The following is a 9934-nucleotide window of genomic DNA, read 5'->3' as shown; positions in this document are numbered from 1 at the left end:
TTGCTTTCATGCCCATGCCCAAGATTCAATTTGAGATGCCCAAGTTTAAATTTGACATACCTAGGATCAATTTTTAGATGCGCAAGACCGTAGGGTTGTGCTTTCATGCCCATGTCCAAGATTAAACTTGATATGCCCAAGTTTAAATTTGACACACCTAGGATCAATTTTGAGATGCCCAAGACCGTAGGGTTGTGCTTTCATGTCCATGCCCAACATTCTATTTGATATGCCCAAGTTTAAATTTGACATGCCTAGGATCAGTTTTGAGATGCCCAAGACCCTAAGGTTTTGCTTTCATGCCCATGCCCAAGATTCAATTTGAGATGCCCAAGTTTAAATTTGACATACCTAGGATCAATTTTTAGATGCCCAAGACCGTAGGGTTGTGATTTCATCCCCATGTCCAAGATTAAACTTTATATTCCCAAGTTTGAATTTGACATGCCTAGGATCAATTTTGAGATTCCCAAGACCGTAGGGTTGTGCTTTCATGCCCAAGCCCAATATTCAATTTCATATGCCCAATCATTAGTACACAGAGACCCTTTTGCCACGCCAATTTGGCATGTCCATTGGGGTTTTGTCACGCCACTTCGGTTTGGACTAGGCGTGACTTCTGCTTGCGTGGTTTTATGTAACATGGCGTGGTTTTAGGTAGCTTATAGCCACGCCTGCCATGCGTGTCTATTTCTGCATGAAATAGACACGCCAAAGCCATATAGGCGTTGCTATATAGGGTCCCAAAAACTTAAGTACTGGTACTCTATAAACACACGATTTATTGTTTTGGCGTGGCTATTTGGTTCACTATAGACACGCAAATTTCTTTTGGCGTGGCTATTTGATTCACTATAGACACGCAAATTGCTTTTTGGCGTGGCTATTTGGTTCACTTTAGACACACAAATTGCTTGTTGGCGTGGCTATTTGGTTCACTTTAGACACACAAATTGCTTTTGGCGTGGCTATTTGATTCACTATAGACACGCAAATTGCATTTTGGCGTGCCTATTTGGTTCACTTTAGAGACGCAAATTTATTTTTGGCGTAGCCATTGGTTATCCGATAGACATGCCATATAGGTTGAACGTGGTTATATGTTATGTTTTAGCCACGCCAATTTTACTTACTTTCATCCACATGGATGCATTAGGAACCGTTGAATACCATCCACATGTAATGTTGTGAACCGTTCATTGGATATCCTATAGAAACGCCCCATAGAGCGTGGCTATATGTGATATTTAGCCACGCCAATTTTCAATTACCTTGGTCCACGTAGACGTATTACGAATCGTTGAATCTCATTTAAGATGATGCAATATTGACCGTTAAATTATATGCATCATTCACCGTCCACATGTAATTTTGTGAGCCGTTGATTGGATATCCTATAGACACGCCCCATACAGGGTGGCTATATGTGTTATTTAGCCATGCCAATTTTCAATTACCTTGATCCACGTGTCCGTATTAGGAATCGTTGGATCTCATTTAATATGATGCAATATTGACTGTTCAATTATATGCATCCTTCACCGTCCACATGTAACATTGTGAGCCGTTCACTGATTTCCTATAGACACGCCCCAAAGAGCGTGGCTATATGTGATATTTAGCCACGCCAATTTACAATTACCTTGATCCACGTGGCCGTATTAGGAATCGTTGGATCTCATTTTAGATGATGCAATATTGACCGTTAAATTATATGCATCCTACGCCGTCCACATGTAACGTTGTGAGCCGTTCATTGAAGAACCTATAGACACGCCATATAGCGTGGCTATATGTGATATTTTGCCACGCCAATTTACAACTAACTTCATCCACGTGGCTGTATTAGGTACCATTGGATATCGTTTAAGATGTTGCAATATTGACTGTTCAGATGTAACGTTGACCGTCCACATGTAACGTTGGGATCCATTCATCGGAGAACCTATAGACACGCCATATAGCGTGGCTTTGTATGATATTTAGCCACGCCAATTTATATCTGCTTAATGTGTCTTTACGTTATGTTTAGCCACGCCAATTAATCTCGAAGCGTATATTACGCGTGTGACGCCTCTAAGCCGTTCAGATATGGCGCATCTAAACCATCCACCTGGCACTATCCAAATTCTCTTATATAATTTATAAATTGTGGTTAAATATGAAATTCATATATGCCAAAAATTCATATTATTATTAATAACACAGTAAAAAATGTTGAGCTTTGGTCTAACAGTTTGCAAAAAAAATATTAAAGAGCATTTATCAAAAAATCATCAGTTTTTCTTCAACTATTTTGATGGTGGTGCCTCTGCATGCAATGGATCAGGTTGTGACATTCTCGACACGCCAAACCTTGTCTTCCTCTGTTTCCCATCTGAAAGTTGGTATGCCTTATGCACAGTTGGTGCATATAACCTTCTTTGCGCCTTTTTAGTCTTATGAGAAAGCTTTTCAGAGGCTGCATGCATGACTCCCCGAATGTGGATTGACTGCTAGGTGCTCCTCATTCAGTTTATCACTGTCCAATTTCTTCTCAAAATCTAAAACTGTTCTGGTTTCTTATGAGGTTTTCCATGTTGTGGAGTTTCCTGAAGCAAGAGATTCAATGTATTATATATATATATATATATATATATATTCTAAATCCAAGGAGAATTCGTCTGTCATATGAATTCTCAACAAGAGACAGACCAAAGTCATTTTTCCAACAATGTGATAAAGCCAACTTCACTGAAGGCCGCGCCATTTTTCACAGCTGACGCCCATAATAAAATCCATTACCAAATATCAATTTTCTAATTTACACTGGCATTCATGTTCCATTAGGTGTTAATATATTTTTATCTCGTATGTATTCTTCAATCAAACTGAATACACAATTGATTTACGTAAAACAATTTATATACTTGATTAACAAAGCGAAAGAGCTAAGAAACTAACCTTGTCATCAGCGATGGGATAATTATCTTTCGGCCATGCCACAAAACCATCTTTAGCTTCCCCTAATAGCTTAAACTCACCACTTGGTTCCATTAACATGAATGATGGATTTATGATCTCCAGAATATTGGGAGCATAACAGTGTTCAGGAAGCTCTTGTCGATGTATTTTCTGGTTAGGCACCTTAGGAAAAATACTGCCTCTAGCAACGACGTTTCCCCTAGATCCATTCCAAAAGTCGTATTTTGCTTTCTGCGGAGATACGGCATATGAACATCATATAAAAAGAAGATGCTAGGATTAGCAATATAGATTTACGAAGAAAATAATAATAATAAAAAAAAATACTCCATTAGATGTCTTAGCCATAGGTTCTGCCATAGATGTGCACGACTTCTCTAGATACATTGAAGGATTTGGTTGGGAATTATTGGTAGAGTTCTGCATAAGATTAGGAGACTGCTTCTTAGACCATGAATGCGAAGACACTGATGAATTGAATAGGTAACAAATATACAAGGTTCTCCAAAATATACCCTAGCATCCGTGATTCATATAGTTGATATCATATTTCAGACATATGGTTTAAGATCATGTAACTGGTTTAAGACAACAGACTTACTAATTTTAGTTTTAATCCCGAGTATCCTCCTCGTCCTGTCCTATGTGGGAACTTGTATTGTGATATTGCCTATGTTCCCTTCTCCGAATTTTTCTTGCAGAGGAAATAAAAATAATTTCATTAGTATGCTGGGATAGACAATAAGAACGAAACACAAATTAGAAAAAACAATGTGTATTACATACCTTAAATATAGGCGATTCTAGTACATACTTAAGGTATTCGTCCCAGTCTTCTTGGTCCATTACCGTTTCGTACTTTCTGGGGAAAGTTTTTAGTTTGTCCGGTCTTTCCAGGAAGGGTTTTACATGATTATTGTATAATTTCCTTCTGAAGTCCCGCAGCTGAACAGCTAGACGCTTCATGACCGCTTGCTTATATTCATGGGGCACCTCATAATGAAACTGCAATAACAACTAATTTATGTTCATCACAGACTCACAGTTCGACAACAAAAACGACGAATTGATAACCGCATATGCATACCGTAATTTCCTCCCACATATTTTGTTTTGTTGTTGCAGGGACTTCCTTCCAACATAAATGTTTTATGCCAACCATATCATGGGCCAAATAGCCTAGGTAACTATTGAATTCAATTCTATGGCCACCATCAGAATCCACCTCATCATCCCATTTGTAGGATCCAAATATCGCACAAGTATTTGTAAGTGTGCGAGATTCATAAAAGGTTGTGCGATAACGTCGCAGGAGGATAAGAAATAAAAGGAAATAGGAAATAAAAGGAAATATGAAATAAAAGGAAATATAGCTGTCACCCACTAGGTAGAATCCTATATAAAGAGAAAGGTAGGAGAGACAAAGGGAGAACTGGATTATTATTATCTTCTTCTTCCTTCTTCAACCAAGAGCTCCAAATATTCATTAATGGAGTCTCAACTGTAATCCATATGTAATTACAAACAATTATAGTGAAGATCCCTAACCCCGTGGATGTAGATCACATTGATCGAACCACGTAAATCTTGTGTCTTATTTTCTATTTTCATTATCTTTATCTTTATTTTCATATCAAATAAGTTTAGATCTAGAAATCATATTCATGATAGTACAAGGGGTGTGTTGTAGGATTTCCTGCAACTACATTTTTGGCGCTAGAAACAGGGAGGAGTAAAGAATTTATCCCTCATGTAGCTTGTTGGTTCAAGAAGTTTCCATGAAGATTAGCTACTGTTCATATTTTTCTAGATTTACAAAGTTTAAGTTCAAAAATGGAAATTTCATGGAAGAAATCACACTTTCAGGGAGTAAACATCATCAACAATTCAAAGACATGAAAAGAGTGAGAGAAAAAAAATTAGTTGTTGTGGTGAAAATTTAAGGAAAAAATGGAAGTTTCAGTGGAAGATTTTCATGTTCAGGAGAATAAACAAGGGAAAGACGAAGATAAGATAAGAGGCAGGCGCTGTAATTTCTGTCCCAAACAGAAATTCGCACAGATGGATTAAGGTTGAGCGAACAACAAATAGGTCACGGGATCGAATTTGCAGAGACACATATTTTTCATTTTCTTCTCATTTGCATAGGAGAATAAAAGAATAAGTAAAAAAGTTATGCGGAGAGGTTCTTGCACAATTGGTCCAGAGAGAAGTATGTGTGTTCGTGGTCGCAAGTTCGAATTCTCCTGCGAACATAGTTTTCTTCTTTTTACATAAAGCAAAAAAATGATAATTTCGCAATATTGTTTCATTATTTCGCAAACAAGAGGCAGCACAATTGGTCATCTGCGAAGTTAATGAGTTCATGGTCGTGTGATCAAGTCCCTACACAGGCGTATTTTGTCGCACATATATTTCTTTGATTATTTCGCACAGAAGAGAGTTGATGATAATTTCGCAGAGATATTTCGCAAAGAATAAGCTTGCACAATTGGTCACAAGGCATGAATACAAGCAGCAGGTCGCGAGATCAATTCTTGCTTCTCGCATGATTATTTTTGTTACGCGAAATTTATACAGAATTGCCTCTCACACAGTTGGAATTTGATTACTTCGCAAGAGAGGCTTAGCACAGTTGGTATGGTGCAAGAAAATCCAAGAAGCGGGTCGAGGGTTCAAGTCTCACTTCTCACACTTCTTTTTGTTGCGCGAAATTCATACATTTCAAGGCATTTATTCACTTCTCTGACAACAATAGCGACTCACATGAAAGATAAGTACCACCTCCTTGAACATTTTACTTTATACTAGGAAGGAATAAAAAGATTTTTGATTTGATTTACAAAAAGCGATTCAATCGCACGATTACAAAGATTTCAAGATTTCAAAGATTATAAAGATTACTAAGATTTCAAGATTACAAAGACTTCAAAATTATAGAGATTTCGAGATTTCAAAATTACAGAAAACTGAGAAAATTCAATTTATATGTTTCTATAGAATATTTCTTTTGCAGAGAATAAAAAGATTTTTGATTTGATTTACAAAACACGATAGAATCGCAGAATTACAAAGATTTCACAACTACAAAGATTTCAGAGTTACCATGTATTAGAATTTCTATTGAATATTTATTTTGATTCAAATGATATGATATTATGAGAATGAAAGAATGAATGAAAGAGATGACAGAAATGAAAGAATTAATGAAAGAGATGACATAAATGAAAAGATGAATGAGAGAATAAAGAAACGCGAACATTTCGCAGAAACAACGAGACGCGAAAATTTCGCAGAAACGCGAATAAAATTTTGCAGATAGAGGCGAACCTTTATGGCGCACACCCTAGTTCGCGAATAAAATTTTGCAAGAGGCAAATGTAAGACCTAAAGTGCGTCATAGAAGGGGGTACCTGTTGCATGGCTCAGGGAAAAGGTTACACCGCCCCTAGAACCTGAGTCATGGAGATTTGGGGTCAATAAAACCCATCCAGGAGAGGTACCTTAGATTTTCAACCTAAGCTTTTGCTTTAGGTTGGACGACTAGGGGTCTCTTCTAAGGAGTGCAGAAATCGATCAAGGCGCCGAGGTACACGGTTGAGTCAAGAGTGCGGGGGGCGTTGGAGCTTCTTTACCACTCTTGACAAGTCTTGGAAAATGATGCACTCGGCCCGAAGAAAACCCCACTTAGGGTGTAGTCTCGTAACCATAATCCATATAGGCAAAAGGGATAAGAGGCTGCGAAAACAACTGGTTGTTGTTAAGACTGGATGGGAGGAGCTAACCTTGTATGGTAGAAGTACGCCTCCTTGAAGGGGCAACCAGGGGGAAGATAAGGGCGGCACCCTCCATTAGGGAGTTGATAAGTGTCTTAAGACGCAAATGTCATGAGGCTTTTTACTCACGGGAGTATCAAGGATTGTCATATTTGTGCGACAATCCTGAAGAGGCAATAATACAAAAGAAAAAGATAAGACGAGATCAATGAGTCAGTACATGAAATTGTAAGGACGTCCTGCGATTTCGTCACAAGACGGCAATGTCATGGGGCTTTATTTTTGCAAGAATATTTAGGCCTGTCATATTGTCGCAACAATCCTGAAGAGGCAATAATATAAAAGAAAAACTTAAGGAAAAATCAATGGGTCTTTGCATGAAAGTGCAAAGACGTCCTGCGATTTTGTCGCAATGACAAGAGGTGGCATAATAAGACCTTTAACTAGGAAGGAAAAATAAGACCACAGAAGAGGGTACGCAAATAAACTTGCGAAGATGATTATATGTAAGCAAATAAGCTTGCGAATATGTACATGGAAATGAAACTGAGGCAGTGAAAATGCCGCATACTTGATATTATGATCATACTGTTATGAGATACTAATAGTGCAGGAAAGAGGAAAGAGGAAAGATGAAACACAAGTAAGAACTTGTGAGGAACAATAACTACACGAAGAGGAATGCATACACTAAAGAAAAAGGCAGAGAAATGAAGAATGGAAGCAATTTAAAGCTACATCAATTTTAGACGGCAAAATGAGTTAAGTAACACAAACATTAACTATACATTGCAATAGATAAGCATTCTCATCATACAAGCATCATACTCGCATCATAAAAACATTGCATAAGCATTTCATGGCATAAACATCGCATACACATTTCATAACATAATCATCACATAAGCATTATATTCGCACAAGTACTTTACAAAACTGCACGAAATAATATTGCAGAATTTCGCAATAATATCGCAGAATTTAGTAGAATTATTCAGGATTATTCAGAATTTCGCAAGATTATTCAGGACTTCACAGAATGATTCATAATTTCGCAGAATGATTCAAAAAAATTTAGAATGTGTCAAAATTTCGCAGAATGTGATTCTTCTGAATGATGTGATTATCTCGCTCAATTATAAGCAACTTGAAGAGATTATATTATCGCATGAGCACAAAACATGAGACATAGGCAAGATAAGAATGAAGAAACAATTCGCACATTCAACATTTTCTCAAGGATTCTTCTCTCATAGATAAAGAACAGAGGAAACTAGGGATCACCAAGAAAACATTTTATGTTCTTTATCTCCTCGGCAAGAATCATTTCCAAAATGGACGTTCACTAATGAACAACAAGAATCCTCACCAAAAATGGAGTAAAAATTTCGCAAGAATAGAGGCAATACTTATTATTCTCATTCAAGGATGGATACTTCTTATATATTTCGAGGATTGAGTACTTCTTATATTTCTTCAAGATACTTCATACTTCTTATACTTCAAGGGTTGATACTTATTATTTACTTCGCAACGCTCCGGAACTTCACAAAAGAATAGACGCAAGTACGTACTTTTCAAGTCCAGTATTCTTTCGCTCGTTCCTTCATCAACAAAGATCAAAGACTACTCCAACAACACGTATCTCGCTCCTACAACTACAACAACGGATTTTTTCCTGAAGATCGCTCTTCAAGCAATATTCAGGAAAAAAAGGCAAGATGTAGGATCCAAATATCGCACAAGTATTTGTAAGTGTGCGAGATTCATAAAAGGTTATGCAATAACGTCGCAGGAGGATAAGAAATAAAAGGAAATAGGAAATAAAAGGAAATATGAGCTTTCACTCACTAGGTAAAATCCTATATAAAGAGAAAGGTAGGAGAGAGAAAGGGAGAACTGGATTATTATTATCTTCTTCTTCCTTCTTCAACCAAGAGCTCCAAATATTCATATGGAGTCTCAATTGTAATCCATATGTAATTACAAACAATTATAGTGAAGATCCCTAACCCCGTGGATGTAGATCACATTGATCGAACCACGTAAATCTTGTGTCTTATTTTCTATTTTCATTATCTTTATCTTTATTTTCATATCAAATAAGTTTAGATCTAGAAATCATATTCATGATAGTACAAGGGGTGTGTTGTAGGATTTCCTGCAACTACACCATTGGTCCTCCTCTGGGGCACGTTGTAATCATCTTCTGCCATGACAAAAGTTGTGTAGGTACGTGCATCTCAGTTAGGAATTTGAGCTTATTTTGGAAAATATGATCTAAACCTAACAGGATAGGCTACATGTGTTACACCTATTTTCTATTATATGAAAAGAAAACGAACATGAACTCATTGATGCATGTAACTTGAGGCTAAAACATCACTGCAACACACAAAATATCCTCATGAATATTGTGTTATCCACAAAGCGAAAGGTACCGGTTAAACGGTCTTATATAACTTTTTGTTACAAAAGCCAAGAGTACTAAAGCACCACATAATGATTATCTATTTTTATCTTGAAGATGATAGTCAAATTGGCCAACTAGCAACATGGTATCATTAAAAGTGGCAACTTAAAATGCAGACGTTACAGGCTCGCCAAGTAACAGAGACTCAAATGATTAAATCTTGAGAAGCCTTATATATATATATATATATATATGATTGACACAACATCGTCCATAAAAGTAGATTTATATCTAAATCAAACCCAAACAATAACAAAAACCCGAGAAAACAATTAGCATCGTTAAGTTTTGTAAAACCTAACTAACTAGTAAAGCCTAACTAAGTAACATGAAAGAAAGATCCTTACCTAAATCTTATAATAGTTCATGTATGTAACTTAAGCCTAAAACAGTATTTTTGTAACGAAATAAAATCACCTCTCATCGTCATTAACTTGTTCTTTGATACAGCCGAATAAAAATCCTAGTCATGCTTTAACTAGTAAACCTATAAGATCTAACATCTGATTCCATGAGATCGAACAAAAAATCTAACATCAGTTTAATATTCATTTGATAATGGGTTGTATAAATAATACCAACAACAAAGATCGAGTCTGAAAAGGTAGGTTCCTTGTAAAGATTAGAGATAGTAAAAATACAATAAAAAACCTAATCATGATTTAACTAGTAAACATATAAGAAGTAATAGAATAAAAACCCTAATCATGCTTTAACTAGT

This window comes from Papaver somniferum, unplaced genomic scaffold (genome assembly GCF_003573695.1).
Source record: "Papaver somniferum cultivar HN1 unplaced genomic scaffold, ASM357369v1 unplaced-scaffold_35, whole genome shotgun sequence".
In the NCBI taxonomy this organism is placed as follows: domain Eukaryota; kingdom Viridiplantae; phylum Streptophyta; class Magnoliopsida; order Ranunculales; family Papaveraceae; genus Papaver; species Papaver somniferum.
Note: the sequence above shows the minus strand (reverse complement) of the source record.